The sequence below is a fragment of the Podarcis muralis genome, chromosome 10 (assembly GCF_964188315.1).
Source record: "Podarcis muralis chromosome 10, rPodMur119.hap1.1, whole genome shotgun sequence".
In the NCBI taxonomy this organism is placed as follows: Eukaryota; Metazoa; Chordata; class Lepidosauria; order Squamata; family Lacertidae; genus Podarcis; species Podarcis muralis.
In genome coordinates, this window is record NC_135664.1 from 73,554,516 (window position 1) to 73,578,649 (window position 24,134).

The window sequence follows — 24,134 nt, forward strand, 5'->3', positions numbered from 1 at the left end:
GCAAAAACATTCCTCCCAACCGTTGTGAGGTGCAGCCCATCGCTTGCCAGAAGTCCATCTTCAAGAAACTGCAGTCCATGATCTAAGAATCCAAACCGTTCCTGTTTACACCATTTGCGAAGCCAGCTGTTCACTTCCACTATTTTTCCCTCTCTCCCTGGGCCACGTCGTTCAACTGGGAGGACAGATGAGATGATTTGATGTTGTCAAAGCAGATGAGATAGTTTGGGTCTTATAAACAACTTAGCATTGCCTGTTTTTTGATTTTTGAATGATCACAAGCTCAAAGCCCCAAAAATACACACACACCCTGCGCCACACAATGGACCCATCATTTCTGGAAATGCCATGCCCTTCGCTGGGGTGAATGTTGCTGACACTTTCTTTTCTCAGGAGAGCCAGAAGATGGGGCAAGTGGTCTACCTTGGACTCTGCCTGTTGGGCTGCCTGATCCTGAACCCTTTGGCAGAAGGTGAGCATTAGTAGACGGAGAATAATAATAATAATAATAATAATAATAATAATAATAATAATAAATTTTATTTATATCCCGCCCTCCCCAGCCGAAGCTGGGCTCAGGGCGGCTAACAGCAATCAAAATAGTTCAACATTCTAAAAACATTCATTATAAAATTAATTAAAATCAAATTAATGGCAACCATCAAGCAAAATTCTGTGCAGATTGCCAGAGGAGGGGGTCAGGCTGCGCCCTGACCAAAGGCCTGGTGGAACAGCTCTGTCTTGCAGGCCCTGCAGAAAGATATCAGGTCCCGCAGGGCCCTAGTCCCTTGTGACAGAGCGTTCCACCAGATTGGAGCCGCGGCCGAGAAAGCCCTGGCTCTAGTTGAGGCCAGCCTAACCTCTCTGTGGCCTGGGATCTTTAGGATGTTTTTATTTGCAGATTGTAAATTTCTCTGTGGGACATACCAGGAGAGGCGGTCACATAGGTACGAGGGTCCTAGGCCGTATAGGGCTTTAAAGGTTAAAACCAGCACCTTAAACCTGATCCTGTACTCCACCGGGAGCCAGTGCAGCTGGTATAGCACCGGGTGAATGTGATCTCGCAGCGAAGACCCCATAAGGAGTCTCGCCACGGCATTCTGCACCCGCTGGAGTTTCTGGGTCAGTCTCAAGGGCAGCCCCACGTAGAGCGAGTTACAATAAACCAGTCTGGAGGTGACCGTCGCGTGGATCACAGTGGCTAGGTCAGGGCGAGAGAGATAAGGAGCCAACTGCTTAGCTTGGCGGAGATGAAAAAATGCCGCCTTTGTTATAGCTGTAATCTGCGCCTCCATAGAGAGGGAGCTATCGAAGATTACACCCAAACTCTTAACGGACGATGCTGGCACTAATTGCACCCCCGCAAGAGATGGGAGTTGCCCCCTCAATCCCATATCGCTCCGTCCCAGCCAGAGGACCTCTGTCTTCAAAGGATTTAACTTCAACCGGCTCCCACGTAACCATCCAGCCACAGCTTCCAGACATCTGGTCAGTGTATCTGGGGCCGAGTCAGGATGGCCATCCATCAACAGATAGAGTTGGGTGTCATCGGCATACTGATGGCAACCCAGCCCAAAACTCCGGACAAGCTGGGTGAGGGGGCGCATAAAGATGTTAAAAAGCATCGGGGAGAGAATCACACCCTGAGGCACTCCACACACCAAGGAGTGGCGCGATGACAATTCCCCCCCAAGCGCCACCCTCTGTCCCCGACCAGAGAGAAACGAGCGCAGCCATTGAAGGACTGTGCCCTGGATCCCCACGTCGGCAAGGCAGTGGTCCAGGAGTTCGTGATCGACCATGTCAAAGGCTGCTGACAGGTCTAGAAGAATCAGCAGCCCCGACCCGCCTCGATCCAGCTGCCTGCGGAGATCATCTGTTAGGGCGACCAGAGCGGAAGCCGGACTGGAATGGATCGAGAGCCGATGTTTCATCCAGAAACCTACCAAGCTGTTCAGCAACTGCTCTCTCAATCACCTTACCCAGGAATGGAAGATTTGAAAGTGTTGGTGCTGACCTTTAAAGCCCTAAGCAGCCTTGGTCCAGTATACCTGAAGGAGCGTCTCCACCCCCATCGTTGAGCCCGGACACTGAGGTCCAGCTCCAAGGGCCTTCTGGTGTTCCCTCCCTGCGAGAAGCCAAGTTACAGGGAACCAGGCAGAGGGCCTTCTCGGTAGTGGCACCCGACCTGTGGAACGCCCTCCCACCAGATGTTAAAGAGAAAAATAACTACCAAACTCTTAGAAGACATCTGAAGGCACCCCTGTTTAGGGAAGCTTTTAATGTTAAATAGGTTATTGTATTTTAATATTTTGTTGGAAGCCTCCCAGTGTGGCTGGGGAAACCCAGCCAGATGGGCGGGGTATAAATAAATTATTAATTTTAATTATTATTATTATTATTATTATTATTATTATTATTATTATTATTATTATATCACAAATCAGATGTGGAAAAGCCCCTGCTGGAGCTGCATAGACAACACTGTGCTGCAACCATTTTGGCAATAACGTCTGGGTTCCCATAAAGAGAGGTGTGAGCAGGCGGCAGGTCAAGGGGGAAAGTTTAGTTTGGAAAGAGGCAGAAGGAACCTCCCGATTCCTAATGCCAGGGCTTCCTCCAGGGGCTCCATCTGTCAAGGAAAGGGTTGGTGGTCTGCGGGATCTATTCCAGTCTCAATCCAATTCCTCACAGGTGCCGCCAATCGCACCCAGAGCGCGAGCGCTCCCTGCCCTGCAGGAGCCCTCTTCTACAGAAAGTACTGCTACCAGTATTCTAGCTCCAGCCGCTCGTGGGATGATGCCGAGGTAAGTTTCACCAGGGGGAACGAGAAGAAATAAGAAAGTTACTAAGAACTTCACATAGCAAAAGACCAGAAACATACCTTTTGGGAATATTGAATAGTGATATTTCTAGAGAAAATACTAAATTCTTTCTGTGGCGAGAATCCTGGTGGCTAAGTACTGGAAGAGGAACCAGGTACCGACCAAAGAGGAATGGTTATGTAAATTATGTGAATATTTGGAACTGGCCAAATTGACGGACATAATAAGACTAAAGCCAGTGATTACAGTCAAGAAGGAATGGAAGCGCTTGAATGATTATTTAGAAAGACAAGGTTCTAATGTAAAAATTTGGCTGTGCCTAGAATGACCCTTGAGAATGGAAAAGGGGAAACATACATATATGCATATCTATATATTAAGATGAAATAATACTGAAATACAGATAAAATATTAAATGTGAAAGGAAATGTTGTGAGAGTGATGGAAGTCTATTCCTACTATTATTTTGTAAAATGGTGTTTATTGTATTGAAATATTATACTTTTCTTTATTCTTTTACTGTCTACTTTTCTTTGCATCCCCCCCCCTTTTCTTCTTTATTTTTTCCTCTTTATATTGTTCTTTATGCATGGTTTGGTATTGATGTATTTACTTTGCAATAATAATAAAAAAGAGATGAGAGAGAGAGAGAGAGAGAGAGAGAGAGAGAGAGAGAGAGAGAGAGAGAGAGAAGCAAGGGCCGACTCCTTGGGAATCCTGGCTGGGGGCAGCATCACTGGTTTCCCCCTTTCTTCTCCCTGCAGGTCAGCTGCCAGAGGAGACATGGGTCCCAGCTGGCCTCCATTCTTTCTGCAAGGGAAGCAAATGTGGTTTACAGTTACCTGCGACTATATGGCCCTAGCAGCGTCTGGATCGGCCTGGCCGCTGACCATCGTACCTCGGTAGGTGCCTTTAGGACTCTCTGAAGATGCTGACTGTACGAGCTCCTCAGCTCCCTTGAGGTCCTTCAGATGTAGCTCACCGGCTCTCACTTCACTCTGAAGCCACTTCCTTCCCCAAACGTCAAACTTTGAAGTCCTCAATTGGAGATGGGATTATTTCTCGGATTGGCTCTGTGGGAGGTTCTGGAACTCCAGCTCCAGATCCTCATTGCCTTTCCTGCTTCCTAACTCTCATTGCGCTATCTATAAAGTCACAGATTCTGCCCAAAACCGTACTAATTGTCAGCCCCCTTTTATTTTTATGGCTCCAGCTGCTGGATACTCAAATCAACTCATTGGCCTTGTCAGTTGCACAGATTCCCCAGCTGTGTCCTCTCTGGGGATGTGGGGAGCAATGGGCTTGCATTACCCTTTTATCACAAGGCCTTCCTTTCTTCTCCCTCTCCAGAATATGATCTGGAAATGGAGCGATGGATCTGTCTTCTCTCAACCCCTCTGGGACGACCGGAGCATCAGCAACTCAATCTCTTCAGACGAATGTGTCTCCGTTTCTTATTCAGGTATGCAGGAACAGAGACTGGGGAAGGAAACCCCATTCCATTCAAGGAATTGAGGGGAACTAAAACAAAGCCATCCTCAGACACTCTGAATGTTGCAGTGCAGTTCTCCAACCAAGTGTGTGCAAAAACACATATACTTGGGTAAAGGTAAAGGACCCATGACAGTTAAGTCCAGTCGTGAACGACTCTGAGGTTGTGGTGCTCATCTCGCTTTACTGACCGAGGGAGCAGGTGTTTGTCCGGAGACAGCTTCCAGGTCATGTGGCCAGCATGACTAAGCCGCTTCTGGCGAACCAGAGCAGTGCATGGAAATGCAGTTTACCTTCCCACCGGAGCTGTATCTATTTATCTACTTGAACTTGGTGTGCTTTCAAATTGTTAGGCTGGCAGGAGCTAGGACCGAGCGACGGGAGCTCACCCCGTCGCGGGGATTCAATCCGCTGACCTTCCGATCGGCAAGCCCTAGGCTCTGTGGTTTAGACCACAGTGTGCTTTAAAATGCAAACATCTGCAAAAGTAACATGCAAAGGTCCGCTGTATATGAGGAAATTGCGTTGCAAAAGTGTGTTGACTGGTTGATAGTAAAGGTAACGGGACCCCTGACCGTTAGGTCCAGTCGTGGCCGAGTCTGGGGTTGCGGCGCTCATCTTGCTTTACGGGCCGAGGGAGCCGGCATACAGTTTCTAGGTCATGTAGCCTTAAAATGTTGATGAATGTTCAGGAGGAGCTAAATAATCAAACCCACCAAAAATCACAAAATCATGTGGAAATATAGAGAACTCAAGAATGGGGAAATGGGAAACGGGCAAAAAATGAAAAGGACAGACTTACTTATTCCTGTGCAGAAAGGACTTGGCAAGGAAACTGAGGACAGGGAGAGATGGGGCTCCAGAGAGAGAACCCCACTAGTTTCCTCTTTACAATTGGCACTTTGTATCACCTGGGCTGCATTTTTGTTTTTGAACTGTCACCTCCATTGGGGTTGGTGGGCAAAGTCTAGAGTGGTTCTTTGGCTCAGAGTAGGGACAGGGAACTCTGCCCCATGGAAATAGTTGGAACTTAATTTAAATGCAGAATTCAGCTTTTTGATAGGCGGCTTCAGTGAAGTTTCATTCATGCAGGCATAGGGAATGCTAGAAAACATCTCAAACATCACAAAGATCTCACAAACCAAGGGTTCTGTATGACACAGACAGACAGACAGACAGACACACACACACACACACACACACACACACACACACCCTACTGGCCAAAGCAGAATGGCTTGTTCAAAATGCTTCTGCTTACGTATTTGTCAAATCTCATTGCTTTTCCTCGTAATTGTCCCCCTCTCCAAAACAGGGAAGGAAATACTTTATTTACCCAAAAGGAAGTCTACATTTTCTCTCAATTTCTGGACACTCCCTAACATTCTCTCTCAACCTTCTGCCCTGCAGGTTCCCAGAAATGGATCCAGTGTTCCTGTACAACTACCTTGCCATACCTTTGCAAATACAAGGCCACCTATTAGGCCTGAAATGCCACCCCAGGCCTGAGAGGAACACCCAAAGACCTCCAGCTTCCCAACAGGTCCAAGGCCAGTCCCCTTTCCCACCTGCTCTGTCCACCTGCAGGAAATCTATTCCCTCCCCTCCTCTATTGGCCTGGAGCAGAAAAAACAAGAGGGGCTTCCCCAAATAAATCCAATTTGGACTCTTGATTCCACTAAGACCTAGCCAAATCCAAAGCTTGAGGGTGTGAGCAACAGTACCCCCCCCCCCCAAACTGGGAAATTTGCCCCATGAGATGTGAAACCTGTCTCCCTTTTCTGCAAAGAGATGAGATGCTTTTGTGGACTGGTTAGCTGAGTAAACGAAGCTTTCCTTGTGCTTTGCAAAGTGATGGGGCCAACTTTGGAACCCCCTTTCCCAGACCACATCATGGAAATGCAAACCTTTGCAAGCTGTCTGCCCCCCCCCCCTCTGGCCAGCTCCCGTCTTCCTCCGTAGTGACAATAAAACTCCTTCTGTGCATGCAATTCTGCGTCCATGTCCTCTGTATTCTTGAAATAGTTGTTTATTGTGACATTCAGATCCCACCTCTCCCCCCTCCAAAGGTCCATGTGGCAGGCATGGTTCTCCCTCGACCCCATTTCATCCTCAGAACAGCCCTGTGAGGTAGGCCAAGCTGAAAGATCACGATTGGTCCAAGATCACCCAGCAGGAGCATCGTAGCTGTGTGGGCATTCGAACCCTCATCTCCCACGTCCTATGAGTGCTAGAGCCAGAATGCCACACGGACACAGGCCATGGGGGGGGGAGGTGATGCCAGCCTTAGGATACCAACACAAGAATCTGGGGTCCTGCCTTTGCTACTTCTGTAGGGATCCCCAACCAGCCATCACTACATTTTAATGTACAGTGGTACCTTGGGTTAAGTACTTAATTCGTTCCGGAGATCTGTTCTTAACCTGAAACTGTTCTGAACCTGAAGCACCACTTTAGCTAATGGGGCCTCCTGCTGCTGCCGCGCTGCTGGAGCACGTTTTCTGTTCTCATCCTGAAGCAAAGTTCTTAACCTGAAGCAATATTTCTGGGTTAGCAGAGTATGTAACCAGAAGCGTATGTAAACTGAAGCATATGTAACCTGAGGTACCAGTGTATTCTTAATCTTTGTTGGAAGCTGCCCAGAGTGGCTGGGGAAACCCAGCCAGATGGGCGGGGTACAAACAATAAATTATAATTATTATCAAACATGCCCTCCTAAGATTCAGGGTTTGAGAGCACTTCAGTCGGAGGAAAAGAGGCACTCCAGCAACAACAAAATTCCTTCCACACCAGCCTAGTTGCTCCAAGCCCAGTCTAGCTAAGTGGTGGCAAACCTACGGCACGCATGCCAGAGTGGGCACTCAGAGCCCTCTCTGTGGGCACACTAGCCATCTCCCCTGCAGTGCCATTCCTGGGTGGCTACAAAGTGGGCTCGCCCCCTCACGCCTCTCTGGGTGGGAATTGCTGCCCACATAATCGTCAGGTGCAGTTCCGCGTCTGCCAATCAGCTGATTTCCAGCTGTTCCGCTCCAACCCCCCATTGTGTTTGGTGTGATTGGTCAGTGCCCCTATCAGGAGATAGTAAGCAACATTACTGCATGCGTTAGTTGGCTGCGTCAAGGACTTTTCTGTAATACAGTGGTACCTCGGGTTACAGACGCTTCAGGTTACAGATTCTGCTAACCCAGAAATAGTTGTTGTTTAGTCATTTAGTCATGTCCGACTCTTCATGACCCCCTGGACCAGAGCACGCCAGGCCCTCCTGTCTTCCACTGCCTCCCACAGTTTGGTCAAACTCATGCTGGTAGCTTCGTATCGTAGTAAGAAATGACGAAGTTGTCCGTGGCCACCCAGCGCCATCCACTGAGTCCACAGTGTATGCACACCAAATCACAAGTTGAATGACTTTATTCCAGTGGTGTCCAAACTTTTTTCAAAGAGGGCCAGATCTGATGAAGTGAAGGGCTGTGAGGGCCAACCAAAGTTGTTGACCTTGGATGTTCTTGAGCTTTTTTTTTTAGGACTGAAGTTCTTGAGCTTTTTTTTTTTTTAGGATTGGAGTTGATGAGGTCTTTTTTTTTTAGGATTTTACCCCACAAAATAAACCGCCACAGACTGGATTACTTTATTCCTTGCCTGGGGGGGGGGGGGGAGCCTCTGCCCGCAAACAGATCAACAGCAGGCCTTGCTTTCGGAGACACAAGGGATAAATTTTTCCTGGATGTCGTGTGTGTGTGTGTGTGTGTGTGTGTGTGTGTGCAAAAGTCAGAGCCCCATTTTTTCCCGTAACACAGGAGTCACAGAGTCCAAGCCGCTGGTGGCGTGGGGTGGGGGAGGGAGGGATTTTGCAATGTAAATATTTTGGGGTGCGAGACCCCACTTTGCAAGTGGATTGCCGGGGTCAGCCCCTCCCCGCTCTCCTGATCCACAGGAGGAAGAAGGGAGGGGAGAAACCTTCCTCTCCCCCCCCCCCCAAATTCCTCTCCTCCCGGAACATCCTTCTCTCACCCCGCCCCACAACCCCAAATCCCGCCCCATCCGTTGCACCCATTTCTTCTCCTCCTCCTCTTCCTCCTCCCCTCCCAAACTGCCAGCTTCTCCCGGAAGTGGAGCTTCCACTCCGGATTGCTGCTCTGCGCCGTAGCTCTAGGGGAGCGCGCTTTCGGAAAGGGGAGGAGGGGCAGCAAGCGACACCCCCCCCCCCGTGGATGTTGCAGGAAAGGAAAGGAGAATCTGGAGCGAGGACAAAGAGGTAAAGGTATCGCGGCGGGGGGGGGGGAGGGGAGAGAAGGATCCAGAGACCCCGCCAGCTCCCCCAAGCGCCTTTCGTGGGCCCCACGGGCAGGGCTTGGATTCCTGCATGCGTGCTGGGAAAGGGGCTTTCCTTGGCCCCTTAGGCGCCCTGGCGGGGGCGGACATGGGACACCCACCCAGGAGGTCCCTACGAAGACCCCCTTGCCCCGTTTCCCCCACGCAGGCATCCCTGGGGTCTTGTGGGATCTGCACGGAGAAAGGCGGGTCATGAAAGGGTTAACGGGCGCGAGGGACGCCTGGATAGAGACCCCCGGGTGGCTCGTGTGTAGGGGGGTGACCTCTGGATGGAGAGATGGGGCGCGCAGGGCGAGGGGTGAGGCACGTCAATGAGGCCTCTGGGTACAGGGTAGAGGGGAGAGGGAGAGAGAGAGAGAGAGAGAGAGAGAGAGACCAGACTTTAGGGAGAGGTATCCATCGTGGCGCCCAAGGGGAATCTCCGGGGGGGCCGCCTTGCCTTCTCCCTCCCGCCCAGGAATCGGCCACCCCTTCAAGGCAACCAGAGAGGGATCCCTGGAAAGTGGGGGGTCCAGTCCCCCCACCCCTTCCTTCCTGCAAGCTCCATCCTCTTCCCACCCATAAACACCTGCCCTGTCCAGACGCAGCGGAAGAGGGGAGGGGAGAGGCCTTCTCAGAAGCGGTTCTTGGTTTCCGCAATCCCCCCCAGGAAGCAGCCAGAAACCTTTTCCTCTCTCTCAGGCTTCCGTCTTTGTCTTTTCCACTGCCTGGCTCATTGAGGATGAGGATAATGTACACCTGTCATCAGAATCAGGGGTGCAGAGTCCATGGAATGGCTCTCAGGGCTGATATAGAAGTTGCACCTCAAAAGCATTTCTGTTCCTATTTTTGGTAGGGGGTGTCAGAATGACTGACAAGCTGAGATTCTTCCCAGTCAAAGGACCCATTTTCATGGTAGACAGTGCCTGTGGCTGGAGGCTCTACATACAAGGTGTGCCTATGCAGGCCAAAGAGTGCCAGTATTAGCACAGGTGAGGTATGTGACCTCCCCTAATTTACAGACTGTATGTGAATGAGAAGTAGTGGGTGGGATTACAGATTATGGCATCCCTGTGATTTTCTCCACCCATAACATTTCATGAACTGATATTGCAGTATGAATTCCAAAATAACTACAAAAAAACCAACAATATAATAAGAATGATTGTAGTATTTCTACCCTGCCCACCTGGCTGGGTTTCCCCAGCCACTCTGGGCAGCTTACAGTACATATAAAAGAAAGCAAAACATCAGACATTCAAAACATCCTGATACAGGGCTGCCTTCAGCTGTCTTCTAAATGTCAGATAGTTGCCCATTTCCTTGCCCTCTGCCTGCTTCCCTGTAACTTCGCTTGTCACGGGGTGGGGGGGGGGTGAACCAGCAGAAGACCCTCGAAGGAGGACCTCAGTGTCCAGACTGAGCGATGGGGGTGGAGACGCTCCTTCAGGTCTATGGAGAGTGAGGCTGTAGGGCTTTAGGTCAATGATCTTGCTCCTCTTTTTTTTTTTTTTAATTTTTTATAAAATATTTATTAGAGTTTTACGGAAAGACAAATACATACATACAACAAAAAGAAAAAAGAAAAAACCAACATAGCCAACAATACAGAGAAAATACAGAAAACAGAAAATACACAAAAAAGTCATCAAAAAAGATAGTAAAAAAAAACATAAAAAAGAAAAAATCCAATTTTTAACTTCATACTTATTTAACCCTCTTTCTTGACTTCCTCACGCCTCCTTTTTTTGTGTTCCCCTTTGCTCAATCAAGTTCAGCAAATCCTTACCCTCTTTCAAATCTCATTGATGATTATATAATTCAACCTATTATGTCACCGATCTTTCTCCTTATAACTTAGTCACTTATACCATATTGTTTAAATTTGACATAATATAGCTCTAATCTTGACCCTTTTTTTTTTTAATTCATTTTTGCATACTCTTTCTAACTTTGTCACTAATGCCATATTATTTTTATATCCAACATCATTTTAACATTCATAGATTTTGCAATGCTTCTGCAAATAGTCTTTAAACTTCTTCCACTCCTCTTCCACCGACTCTTCTCCCAGGTCTCGGATTCTGCCAGTCATTTCTGCCATCTCCATATAGTCTATTACTTGCATCTGCCATTCTTCCAAGGTGGGCAAATATTGTGTCTTCCAATGCTTTGCGATGAGTATTCTTGCTGCTGTTGTTGCATACATAAAAAATGTTCTGTCTTTCTTTAACACCAATTGGCCGACCATGCCCAGGAGAAAGGCCTCTGGTTTCTTAAGGAAGGTATATTTAAATACCTTTTTCAGCTCATTATAGATCATTTCCCAGAAAACCTTAATCCTTGGGCACATCCACCAAAGGTGATAGAATGTACCCTCAGTTTCTTTACATTTCCAGCATTTATTATCAGGCAAATGATAAATTTTTGCAAGCTTGACTGGGGTCATGTACCACCTGTAAATCATTTTCATAATATTCTCTCTTAGGGCATGCCGAAATTTACATGCCGTAAATTTCATACCGGTGGTCCACAACTTTTCCCAGTCAGCAAACATAATGTTGTGACCAATGTCTTGTGCCCATTTAATCATAGCTGATTTAACCGTTTCATCCTGTGTATTCCATTTTAACAGCAAGTTGTACATTCTTGATAGTATCTTAGTTTTCGGTTCTAACAATTCTGTTTCCAGTTTTGATTTTTCCACCTGGAAGCCCATTTTTTTGTCCAAATTATAGACCTCTCTTATTTGATAGTAATGAAGCCAGTCTTGCACTTTATCTTTTAGTTTCTCAAAACTCTGCAATTTCAATTTGTCTCCTTCTTGTTCTAATATCTCCCAATATTTTGGCCATTTGGCCTCCATATTGAGTCTTTTCAAAGCGTTTGCTTCCATAGGTGACAACCACCTTGGGGTCTTATTTTCCAATAAATCTTTGTATCTTGTCCAGACATTAAACAACGCTTTCCTGACAATATGGTTTTTAAATGCTTTATGCGCTTTAACCTTGTCGTACCAGAGATATGCATGCCACCCAAAAACATTGTTGTTGTTGTTTAGTCGTTTAGTCGTGTCCGACTCTTCGTGACCCCATGGACCAGAGCACGCCAGGCACCTCTGTCCTCCACTACTTCCCGCAGTTTGGTCAAACTCATGCTGGTAACCTCGAAAACACTATCCAACCATCTCGCCCTCTGTCGCCCCCTTCTCCTTGTGCCCTCCATCTTTCCCAGCATCAGTGTCTTCTCCAGGGAGTCTTCTCTTCTCATGAGGTGGCCAAAGTACTGGAGCCTCAGCTTCACGATCTGTCCTTCCAGTGAGCACTCAGGGCTGATTTCCTTAAGAATGGATGCGTTTGATCTTCTTGCAGTCCATGGGACTCTCAAGAGTCTTCTCCAGCACCATAATTCAAAAGCATCAATTCTTCGGCGATCAGCCTTCTTTATGGTCCAGCTCTCACTTCCATACATCACTACTGGGAAAACCATGGCTTTAACTATACGGACCTTTGTTGGCAAGGTGACGTCTCTACTTCTCAAGATGCTGTCTAGGCCTGTCATTGCCCTTCTCCCAAGAAGCAGGCGTCTTTTAATTTCGTGGCTGCTGTCACCATCTGCAGTGATCATGGAGCCCAAGAAAGTAAAAACATTGTTAAAACCTTCTAAATCCAAAATGTCAGTGTTCTCAAGAAGCAGCCAGTCTTTCAGCCAGCAAAATGCTGCTGATTCATAGTAAGGTTTTAGGTCTGGCAGGGCAAATCCACCTCTTTCCTTTGCATCAGTTAATATTTTAAATTTTATTCTGGGCCTTTTGCCCTGCCAGACAAATCTAGAAATGTCTCCCTGCCACTTCTTGAAACAGTCCATCTTGTCCACAATCTGCAAAGTTTGAAACAAAAATAACATTTTTGGCAATACATTCATCTTTATAACTGCAATTCGACCCAACAAGGAAAGCTTCAATTTAGACCATATCTCTAGATCTTTTTTTAACTTCTAGCCAACATTTCTCATAGTTATCTTTGAATAAATTCAATTTTTTTGCTGTCATATTAATCCCCAAATATTTGACTTTCTTAACCACAGTCAAACCTGTCTCATTCTGAAACCTTTCTTTTTCCATTTGTGTTAAGTTTTTCTCTAAAACCTTAGTTTTTGTCTTATTCAATTTAAATCCTGCCACATGACCAAATTCTTGAATCAATTCTATTACCCTTTTCATACTAGATTCTGGCTCCTGTAATGTCAAAACCAACTCATCTGCAAAAGCCTTCAATTTATATTGTTTAACTCCGACCTGAATACCTTTAATCAAACGGTCCCTTCTAATCATATTCAGCAAAACCTCCAGGACCGAAATAAAAAGTAATGGAGAGATAGGGCAACCCTGTCGTGTCCCTTTTTCTATCTTAAATTCTTCTGTCACCACATTATTAACTATCAATTTAGCCTTCTGTTCTGAATAGATTGCACTTATACCATTTTCAAACCCTTGTCCCACCCCCATTCCCTGGAGGTTTTTCTTCATAAAATTCCAAGAAATATTGTCAAATGCCTTCTCCGCATCAATAAAAATTAGTACTGCTTTTGTGTTAATGTTCACTTGTAGTTTCTCCAAAATGTTAATTATATTTCTTGTATTTCAGACAAGTGTCTACCTGGGAGAAAGCCAACTTGGTCCTTATGTATCTCTTCAACTAATACTTTTTTTAATCTGTTAGCCAAAATATCAGCAAAGATTTTATAATCCATGTTCAATAGGGATATGGGACGATAGTTCTTAAGTTGTGTCTTTTCAGACTCAGTTTTCGGTATAAGTGTAATAAAAGCTTCTTTCCACGACTCCGGCGCCTTCTTCCCCTCCATAATTTCGTTGCAAACCTCCTTTAGTGGTTGAATTAAATAGTCTTTCAAAGTTCTATAGTACTTGGAGGTTAACCCGTCCGGCCCTGGAGATTTGCCCAGTTGCATGTTCTGAATGGCACCTTCAATCTCATGTTCTGTAATTTTATAGTTCAACATTGTCTTATTTTCTTGAGATATTTTTTGTAATCCATTAGTTTTTAAAAATTGGTCTATATCAATCTCTTTCTGTGGCCCTTGTGTGTAAAGTTGTTTAAAGTATCTCTGGAAGCACCTTCTAATCTCCACTGGGTTCTGAATGTCCTTTCCTTCTATCTCAAGATTTGTAATAGTATTTACCGTATTTTTCGCTCTATAACACGCACCTGACCATAACACGCACATCGTTTTTAGAGGAGGAAAACAAGGGAAAAAACATTCTGAATGAAACAGTGGATGTATCATTTTTGTGCTTCATGCTGTGGCCACAGACATGTGATCTGATGGTGAATTTGGGGTGACCCAATGCAAAGATCCTGAGGATCCATGTGGATCTATGCTTTGTAACCACATTTTAAGTGGGGAGGGAAGGAAAAACAAAGAAGGGGAAAGGAGCATGAGAGGGGTGTGCAGAGAAGCAGCTGGCTAAGAATGCAGGAGAGGGATTTAACGGGAGGGAGGAAAGAAAGGCAAAAGTTTCCCCCCACCCAAGCACCCAAACCAGCCAGCTCTCTCTCTCTCTCTCTCTCCCCCTCCCTCTCCCTCTCCCTCTCCCTCTCCCCCCCACCTGCATGTTGCCTGCTAGTCCCTAGACGCAGCACCGGAGCACAGAGAGGAATTAGAAGGAACAACTCTGCTTTCCCCTCTACTTGCCTGGAGGGGAGGGGCTTTCCCTGCTCTTTGTTCCGTTTGAGCAAACACAGCAACGAAACAGAGGAGGGTGGGCAGTAAGACCCTGAGGCAGAATGCAGGAAAGCAGCCACTTCCTCTTTTCAGGTTTCCCTTCTCCGTGACTCGCGATTTGATTTTTGTCTGATTTTTTGGCTCCAGGGACCACACATTCGCTCCATAACACGCACAGACATTTCCCCTTCCTTTTTAGGAGAAAAAATCTGCATGTTATAGAGGGAAAAATACGGTAACTTCTGCCTCTTTTTCAACTGTCAAGCAAGCAGTTTTCCACATTTATTAGCCGATTCAAATGTCTTTTGCCTCATCTGTTTAATTTTCCATTCTACTTCTTGATTTATCAATTTCATATATTGTACTTGATATAACTTAATTTCTCTCAGAATCTCTTGTGACTTTGGTTTCAATCTTAATTTCTTCTCTCCTTTTATTTTCTCCAAATTCTTTTCTTTTTTTTCATTTTGAGTCCTCCTTTTTATTGCATTCTGTTGGATTAGAAACCCTCTCATAACCGCTTTACTTGCATCCCAGATTACTCTTTTTTCCACCGTAGTTCTCAAATTTACTTCAAAATAGTCTCTCAGTGTCTTTTGGGCCTTCTTAATAATCTCTTGATCCCTTAATAAGGTGTCATTCATCTTCCATCTAAAGGTTCCGATTGGTGTTAGTTTCATTTCCATCTTTACCGCGTTATGGTCGGAGCAAGTTTTTGGGCAGATTTCCACCTTTCTTATCTTAGGTGCCAGTACTCTAGTTGTCCATATTTGGTCAATTCTAGTCCATGTCAGTTTGGCTTCAGAAAAGAATGTACCTTCTCTTCCAAGGGGGTTCTTGGTTCTCCAGATGTCAATTAAATCCATATTGTCAGTCAGTTCAAAAAAAGTTTTCGGCAGTCTGCCCTCTTTTGTTACAGACTGTTTCTGTGCCTTGTCCATGTTCGTGGATACCACTCCATTCATATCTCCCATCATGATAATATTGTTGTAATCCATGTAGTCCAGCAGTGTCTCATGCAATTTCTTGTAAAACTCCGATTTCCCCTCGCTTGGTGCATAGATTCCTAAAATCAAAAATTTTTCTACTTGGGATTGAATTTCAATTGCCAAAATTCTTCCTTGTTCATCTTTAAAAAGAAATTTTGGTGATAGGCTTTCTTTTGCGTAGATAACCACTCCTCTCTTTTTAACCTTGTCCGACGAAATAAACTCTTGGCCCAATCTTTTATTAATCAATACTTTCCTGTGTAGCCTAATCACATGTGTTTCCTGTAAGTAGATTAAATCCAGTTGTTCCTTTTTTTAATAAATGAAAGACTTTCCTCCTCTTCTCCGGGGAATTTAGACCATGAATGTTCCAGCTTAATAGTTGCAGAGACATGATGTGGTAGTTCTATTTCCCTCCTACTGCTCCCAAAAGTTCTTCCTCCTTTGACAGTGGTATCACTTTCCCTAATTTGTCAGATCCCAAAGGTGCTAGTGCTGAGTCTAGTGCTCCGGATCTTAAGGCTCTTAGTTCTTCCTCAACTCCTTTTTGAAGGTCTTCTCTGTGGTCACTCAGAAATTTTTCCTTATCTTCAACAGAAGATAAGGAAATTTTTAACTTTTTTCCCTTTAAAGGTAAAGGACAGCCCCTGGGGGAATTCCCATCTAAAGGCAATTCTATTACTTCTCAATAGGGCCACTAGGTCTCCATAGTTAGCTCTAAGTTCAAGCAAATGTTTCGGAATATCCTTCTACATTTCCACTCTTGCGTCTTTGATCTCCAAAGTCTTCTGGAAGTGCGCACTCAATATCTTATCTCTCTCTTCCTTCGTTCTGAGGGAGATCAAACAGTCTCTCGACCTGATTTCCCTCCCTCCCTTTCCAAGTCTGAACGCACTTACTATCTTAAAATCTTTATCCTCTTCCAGAGACCAAAATTCTTCAAATTCCTGTGTAAGGTACTCACTTAAATTCCCTTTTTCAAGTTCTGGTACTGCCCTGATCCTCAGATTATTCTCTTTATTTTTCAGTTCTATCATAGACAGAAGTGCCTGATGTTCCCCAATCTGTTTACGCATCGGCTTTATTTCTTCTTCCACAGCCACTACTTTTTCCTTAGCCTCCTCTGCTATTTTTCGATTAGACACAGTTTCTTCCAATAATTTTCCAATAGATTGTGCATTTGAATTCACTTGCTGACTCAAATTATTAATACTAGCAGTGTTCCGGTCAATTTTACTTGATTGTTCAGTCACTTGTTTACTTAGGCCTTCCAATTTTTCATAAATTTTGTTTAACACCGAGGTAAAATCCTCTCCTGATGCCATTCCTTTAGGCCTGGTTTGGTCTGAATCGTCCTCCTGTGGCACAGGGAGACTGGGAACAGATGACCTCCGATGCTGAGAAATTATGCTTGGCTGCTGTGTTTTAGTTTTAGTTTACCTTGTTATCCTGCCGGTCATCCCACTTCTCTCTAGGAGTCAAGGTCAGTCCCACGGTTAGTTCTTCCCGTGGGAAATCCCCAGAGTCAGGGATGGAAAATTCCCCCAGTAAATGCACAGTCTCAATGTTCCTCTAGGGGGACACTGTATCTATCTCTAAAGTTACAGTTTACAAATCTTTTCCCAATTTTCCAGAGTGCCCCTTGAAAGCTGGCAACAGTTGCAAAACGTAGGCAAACCTTCAAAAAGCGTCACTTTTTGCAGAACAAAAAAATTCCTTCCAGTAGCACCTTAAAGACCAACTAAGTTAGTTCTTGGTATGAGCTTTCGTGTGCATGCACACTTCTTCAGATACACTGAAACAGAAGTTGCCAGATCCTAGATCTGTTTTGACTATGGCAGACCAACACGGCTACCTATCTATAACTTTTTGCAGAGTTAATCATGCCAAAGTTACAATGTCTATAAATGGTGCAAGTTTCAATATAACAGTTCAAAGCAGCTTGACAGTTCTAAACAGCCTGACAGCCCATTACCGGGAGTTCGCTAGTTTCCTTTTTTTTTTAAATCCACAAAAGAAAGAGAGACGATCAAATTATCCTCTTCCCCCCTCTCTTTACTTGGGGGGGGGAGTTCTTCTTCTCTTTGATGTTCAGATTTAGGCTTTTACAATTCCACTTTCCAAGACATTAGAATTAAAAGTCTTTGCTTTGAGTTCTTAAACAAAGCCGGGAGACGGACTTCCTGGTTGCTCCTTCCCCATTCAGTGTCAAATTCAAGCTTTTATTTTCTTTAGTCCCAAATTCATAAAGCTTCACCTACTCACGGGTAGTTGTTTAACAGCCGAATGGTCACAGGAAAAAGGTCGGCGCTCAACTGCAGCAGCTTTGCGGCTTTGCCCCACGGAAAGAGCGATCGACTCACAGCACCACGCCAACCCCGTTACGCTCCGGAACCCCTTGCGAAGTCCCTTCACAAATTCGGGGGGTGCTAACGGTGCCCGCTGAGTCCCACGGTCGCAGGCTTCTTCTGTCTGCGATTTTTTCACGAGGGTCTCCGCTTCGCCGTAGCGGACGACCCGTTTCCGCGGAGCTTCCCCCCTCTAGATCAGAAGGAGACCGCCATTGCAGTTGGCGCCGCCAACTTGCTCCTCCACAATGATCTCCAGAGCAAGTCTGACATACAATTAGCAGAGTAAGAAAACAGCTCAGAGACAGCAAAAAATTCCTTCAGCAAATAAATTTGTGACTGAAGGCATAACAGGAATCTATGACTGAAAAATGCAACCACGGCAATTTAAAGGTCAGCACCAACAATGTGAATTGTGCTCAGAAATGTACTGGGAGTCAGTGAAGATCTTTTCAGACTGGTGTTATGTTGTCTCAGGGGCTGCTCCCATTCTGTTGTCTAGCTGCCACATTCTGGATTAGTTGCAGTTTCCAGCTCACCTTCAAAGGTAGCCCCATGTGGCGCATGGCAGTAGTTCAAGCGGGAGATCACCAGAGCATGCACCACTCTGGGAAGACAGTCTCCAGGCTGGTAGGGTCTCAGCCAGCGTACCAGAAGGAGCTGGCTGACAGCTGCCCTGGACACAGAACTGACCTAGAATCATAGAATCATAGAATCATAGAGTTGGAAGAGACCACAAGGGCCATCGAGTCCAACCCCCTGCCAAGCAGGAAACACCATCAGAGCACTCCTGACATATGGTTGTCAAGCCTCTGCTTAAAGACCTCCAAAGAAGGAGACTCCACCACACTCCTTGGCAGCAAATTCCACTGTCGAACAGCTCTTACTGTCAGGAAGTTCTTCCTAATGTTTAGGTGGAATCTTCTTTCTTGTAGTTTGGATCCATTGCTCCGTGTCCGCTTCTCTGGAGCAGCAGAAAACAGCCTTTCTCCCTCCTCTATGTGACATCCTTTTATATATTTGAACATGGCTATCATATCACCCCTTAACCTCCTCTTCTCCAGGCTAAACATGCCCAGCTCCCTTAGCCGTTCCTCATAAGGCATCATTTCCAGGCCTTTGACCATTTTGGTTGCCCTCCTCTGGACATGTTCCAGTTTGTCAGTGTCCTTCTTGAACTGTGGTGCCCAGAACTGGACACAGTACTCCAGGTGAGGTCTGACCAGAGCAGAATACAGTGGCACTATTACTTCCCTTGATCTAGATGCTATACTCCTATTGATGAGGCCCAGAATTGCATTGGCTTTTTTAGCTGCCGCGTCACACTGTTGGCTCATGTCAAGTTTGTGGTCAACCAAGACTCCTAGATCCTTTTCACATGTACTGCTCTCAAGCCAGGTGTCACCCATCTTGTATTTGTGCCTCTCATTTTTTTTGCCCAAGTGCAATACTTTACATTTCTCCCTGTTAAAATTCATCTTGTTTGTTTTGGCCCAGTTCTCTAATCTGTCAAGGTCGTTTTGAAGTGTGATCCTGTCCTCTGGGGTGTTAGCCACCCCTCCCAGTTTGGTGTCATCTGCAAATTTGATCAGGATGCCCTTGAGTCCATCATCCAAGTCGTTGATAAAGAGGTTGAATAAGACCGGGCCCAAGACAGAACCCTGTGGCACCCCACTAGTCACTCTTCTCCAGGATGAAGAGGAACCATTGATGAGCACCCTTTGGGTTCGGTCAGTCAGCCAGTTACAAATCCACTGAGTGGTAGCATAGTCAAGACCGCATTTTACCAGCTTCTTTACAAGAATATCATGGGGCACCTTGTCAAATGCCTTGCTGAAATCAAGGTAGACTACATCCACTGCGTTCCCTTCATCTACCAGGCTTGTAATTCTGTCAAAAAACGAGATCAGGTTAGTCTGACATGACTTATTTTTCAGAAATCCATGCTGACTATTGGTGATCACAGCATTCCTTTCTAGGTGCTCACAGACTGTTTGCTTAATGATCTGCTCCAGAATCTTCCCTGGTATTGATGTCAGACTGACTGGGCGGTAATTATTTGGGTCCTCTCTTTTCCCCTTTTTGAAAATAGGGACAACATTTGCCCTCCTCCAGTCTGCCGGGACTTCGCCTGTTCTCCAGGAATTCTCAAAGATGACTGCCAGTGGTTCTGAAATCACATCTGCCAGTTCTTTTAATACTCTTGGATGCAGTTCATCTGGACCTGGAGACTTGAATACATCTAGACTAGCCAAGTATTCTTGTACTATCTCCTTAGTTATTCTGGGCTGTGTTTCCTCTGCTGAATCATTTGCTCCAAATTCTTCAGGTCGGGCATTGTTTTCTTTATCGGAGAAGACTGAGGCAAAGAAGGCATTGAGGAGTTCAGCCCTTTCTGTGTCCCCTGTTTGCATTTCACCATCTTCTCCTCTGAGTGACCCCACGGTTTCTTTGTTCTTCCTTTTGCTACGAACATACCCATAAAAGCCTTTTTTGTTGCTTTTAACCTCTCTAGCAAGCCTGAGTTCATTTTGTGCTTTAGCTTTTCTGACTTTGTGTCTACACGTGCTGGCTATTTGTTTGAATTCCTCTTTGGTGGTTTCCCCCCTTTTCCATTTTTTGTACACATCCTTTTTTAATCTTAACTCAGTTAAAAGTTCTTTAGATAGCCACCCTGGCTTCTTTAGGCACCTTCCATGTTTCCGTCTCATTGGTATTGCCTGAAGTTGTGCTTTTACTATTTCCCTCTTAACAAACTCCCAGCCATCTTGAACTCCCTTTCCTTTTAGTATTACTGTCCATGGGATCTCACCCAGCACTTCCCTAAGCTTTATGAAGTCGGCTTTCTTAAAGTCGAGAAATTGAGTCCTAGTATGCTTGGCTGCTCCTTTCCGCTGTATAGTAAACTTCAGAAGAGCATGATCACTCGCGCCTAATGATCCTTCCACTTCTACCCCACTAACCAGGTCATCAACATTGGTTAGGACCAGATCTAAAATGGCTGTTCCTCTTGTTGCTTCTCCCACTTTCTGGACAATGAAGTTGTCTGCAAGGGCAGTGAGGAATCTGTTTGACCTTATGCTCTTGGCTGAGTTTGACATCCAACAAATATCCGGGTAATTGAAGTCCCCCATTACTACTATCTCCCTTCCTTTTGCATGCTTGGCCATCTGTTCCAGGAAGGCATCATCTATGTCCTCCGTTTGGCTTGGGGATCTATAGTAAACTCCCACAATGAGGTCACTGTTATTCTTCTCTCCCTTAATTTTGACCCAAATGCTCTCACTTTGGCTTTAAGGTTCTAAATCTTGGATCTCTTCACAGGTATACACATCTCTGACATATAACGCCACTCCTCCTCCTTTCTTGTCTGGTCTGTTTCTTTGAAATAGATTGTATCCCTCCATTATTACATTCCAATCGTGGGATTTATCCCACCAGGTTTCATTGATTCCTATTATGTCATATTTAGTTTGCTGTACCAGGAGCTCAAGCTCATCTTGTTTATTTCCCATGCTTTGCGCATTAGTGTACAGACATTGAAGTCCATTAATCATTCCCCCGTGTCTCTTATTTAAGGATTTTCTCCTCCCACCACTAGGTCTGCATGCTCTTTGCTCCATTCGGTCTATGACATTTGGATGATCATCTTCATCAATTGATAGACTCCTACCTTCAGGAGCACTGTCTCCCTCCCCCACATTAGTCAGTTTAAAGCCCTCCTGATGAGGTTTCTGAGATTTTTTGCAAAAACATTCCTCCCAACCGTTGTGAGGTGCAGCCCATCGCTTGCCAGAAGTCCATCTTCAAGAAACTGCATTCCGTGATCTAAGAATCCAAACCGTTCCTGTTTGCACCATTTGCGAAGCCAGTTGTTCACTTCCACTATTTTTCCCTCTCTCCCTGGGCTACGTCGTTCAACTGGGAGGACAGATGAGATGACAATTTGTGCATTTAATTGCTTCAATTTCCTGCCCAGAGCCTCGTAATCTCTTTTGATCTTCTGGAGGCTATTGCTTGCAGTGTCATTGGTTCCCACATGAACCAAGAGGAAGGGGTATTTGTCAGTGGGTTTTATGATTCCTTGCAGTCGTTCAGTTACATCTTGGATCTTAGCCCCGGGGAGACAGCACACTTCCCGAGACATCTTGTCAGGCCCACAGATCACTGCTTCTGTTCCCCTCAGTAGGGAATCCCCTATCACCACTACACGCCTCCTCTTAGGTCTGGTCGGGGTTCTTCTGTGAGCTGTCGGTTCCAAGGTCGCCTGGACATTCCCAGAGGACTGCCTTTGCTCCTCGTCTTCATATACCTGATCGACTGTAATGAGGGAGAGATCCTCAAATGGAGTCTGCTCTTCGTCTTCCATGCTAGGGGAAAGGACCTCAAAGCGATTGCGTATTTCTAAACAATCAGAGCGAACCCTGGGCCTCCTACTTCTTTGAGTCACGTTTCTCCATATATCTGGCTCCTGTATTGGTGAACTAGCCACCTTCTCAGGGGAGTCCCCTGTCTCTTCCTTGGTGGAGACGGTGTGCTCTGTTGCTTCCAAGAAGAGTTCCAGCTCTCTAATTCTTTGGAGCGTAGCTACACGTTCCTCCAGTTGCTGGACTTTGTCTTTTAAGAGGGCAATCAACATGCAATTGCTGCAGGTAAAGCTGCCTGCAACCTTTGGCAAGATGGCAAACATTGCGCAGGAACCACAGGCGACTGCAGCTGTTCCCTCACCCTCCATCTTGGGAACGTGTCGTTGGGGGTGACTACAGTGGTCCTCTATCATAAAAAGTGTGGAGACAGGACAAATAAATCCCTCCCAAAAAACCTAGGTCTCCCCCAACAAATGTTTTTTTGTCCATGGAGCTGTCCATGGAGCTGTCCATGGAGACCTGTGCCTCCATGGACAGCTGTGAGTCCAGAATGGCTCCCAGGCTGCACACCTGGTCCTTCAGGGGCACAGTTACCCCATTCAGGACCAGAGAGTCCTCCACACATGCCTGCCCTCTGCGACCCCAAAACAGTATTTGTGTCTTGTCAGGATTCAGCCTCAATCTGTTAGCCCCCATCCATCCTCAAATCACCTTCAGGCACCAACCCAGGGCATTCACTGCCTGCACTGCTTCCAATTTAAAAGAGAGAAGGAGCTGGGTATCATCCACATACTGGGGATCACCCAGCCCAAACCCCCTGATAATCTCTCCCAGTGACTTCGTATAGATATTAAAAAGTATGGGGGAGAGGATGGGGCCCTGAGGAACCCCAGAAGTGAGAGCCCAGGGGTCTGAACACTCATCTCCCAACACCACTTTCTGGACATGGCCCAGGAGGAAGGAGGAAAACCACTGTACAGCAGTGCCCCCAGCTCCCGTAGAGGCTCCAGAAGGATACCATGGTCAAAGGTCTCTAAAGCTGCTGAGAGATCCAGCAGAACCAGGAAAGAGCTTTCCCCTTGGTCTCTAGCCCATCGGAGATCATCAAGCAGTGCAACCAGGGCAGTTTCAGTCCCATAATGAGGCCTGAATCCCAATTGGAAGGATAATGGTGGCAGAAGCTTTCCTGGTCCTGCCCCTCCAAAACTCCAGGCCCAAGACTTTCATTAGCTTTCAAGGGGCCATCGAAGATGCTGGAAGGAGGTGTGCAGGACACCATCCAACCGTCTTAGAGAGTCCATTCTGGATTTGTGTAGGTTTCCCCCGCAAAGCCTTCTCTTCTCCTGAAGATCACTCACAAGGCAGTGAAGGTTTAGAATCAGAGTTTTCCTTCTCGATGGGCTCCCTTCCCGGGTTGACGATCACATCTGCCTTTCACTTTCCTCTGCAGCATGGACAGAATCTGCCTTCTTGACTGTGGGATTCACTGTTGTTCTCATCCTCTCCATCCACCAGGGCCTGCCATCACCGGCAGCAGAATTCCCCAACCCACCAAGGATTTGAGACCCAGCAGCTATCCTCTCCTGGTTTAGCTGGCCGGTTGAAGCCGTTCCTGGGATTGTGGCCCCTGTTGCATGCTGACAGCTTCTGGAAGCCTCTGGTGAGAGCTGAGTGCAGGGTGGGGACCAATGGTGGGTGGGGACCCAATGGTGGATAAATTACCCCCACCAAAGGTACTACCGCTCCCCTAACACCCCAAGCCATCCTATAATTATGATATTTAAGACAGATCAGGAATAAATTTATTTCTCAAGAAGCAACATAACTTCAGGCTGTTAATGAATCAATACTACATATTCAAGGATGAAGTTTCCATTAAGTACAGTTATCTATTTGCCTTTAGTATTCAGATTTGTAAGTGTCATTTTAGGATAGTCCTGCGTCAGAAGACGGGCACGAGATCAGACAGCAAATCATTCTATAAAAAAACAAGCTGCTTTATGAACATTGATTGAGGATTTTGAAAGTTGCTCATGAATTACTATCATTTGATGACATTGC

At 45.9% G+C, this 24,134-nt stretch overlaps 1 protein-coding gene across 1 annotated transcript in view; it reads left to right on the forward strand.

The window, feature by feature from the left end:
* The first annotated feature begins 8,489 nt into the window (after window positions 1-8,489).
* The window catches only part of LOC144329032 (uncharacterized), a 29,583-nt gene continuing 13,938 nt past the window's right edge, over window positions 8,490-24,134 (forward strand). Inside the window, 2 exon segments of the mRNA XM_077935470.1 lie at window positions 8,490-8,568; window positions 23,524-23,733. The gene's annotated coding sequence lies outside the window, so the exon portion shown is untranslated.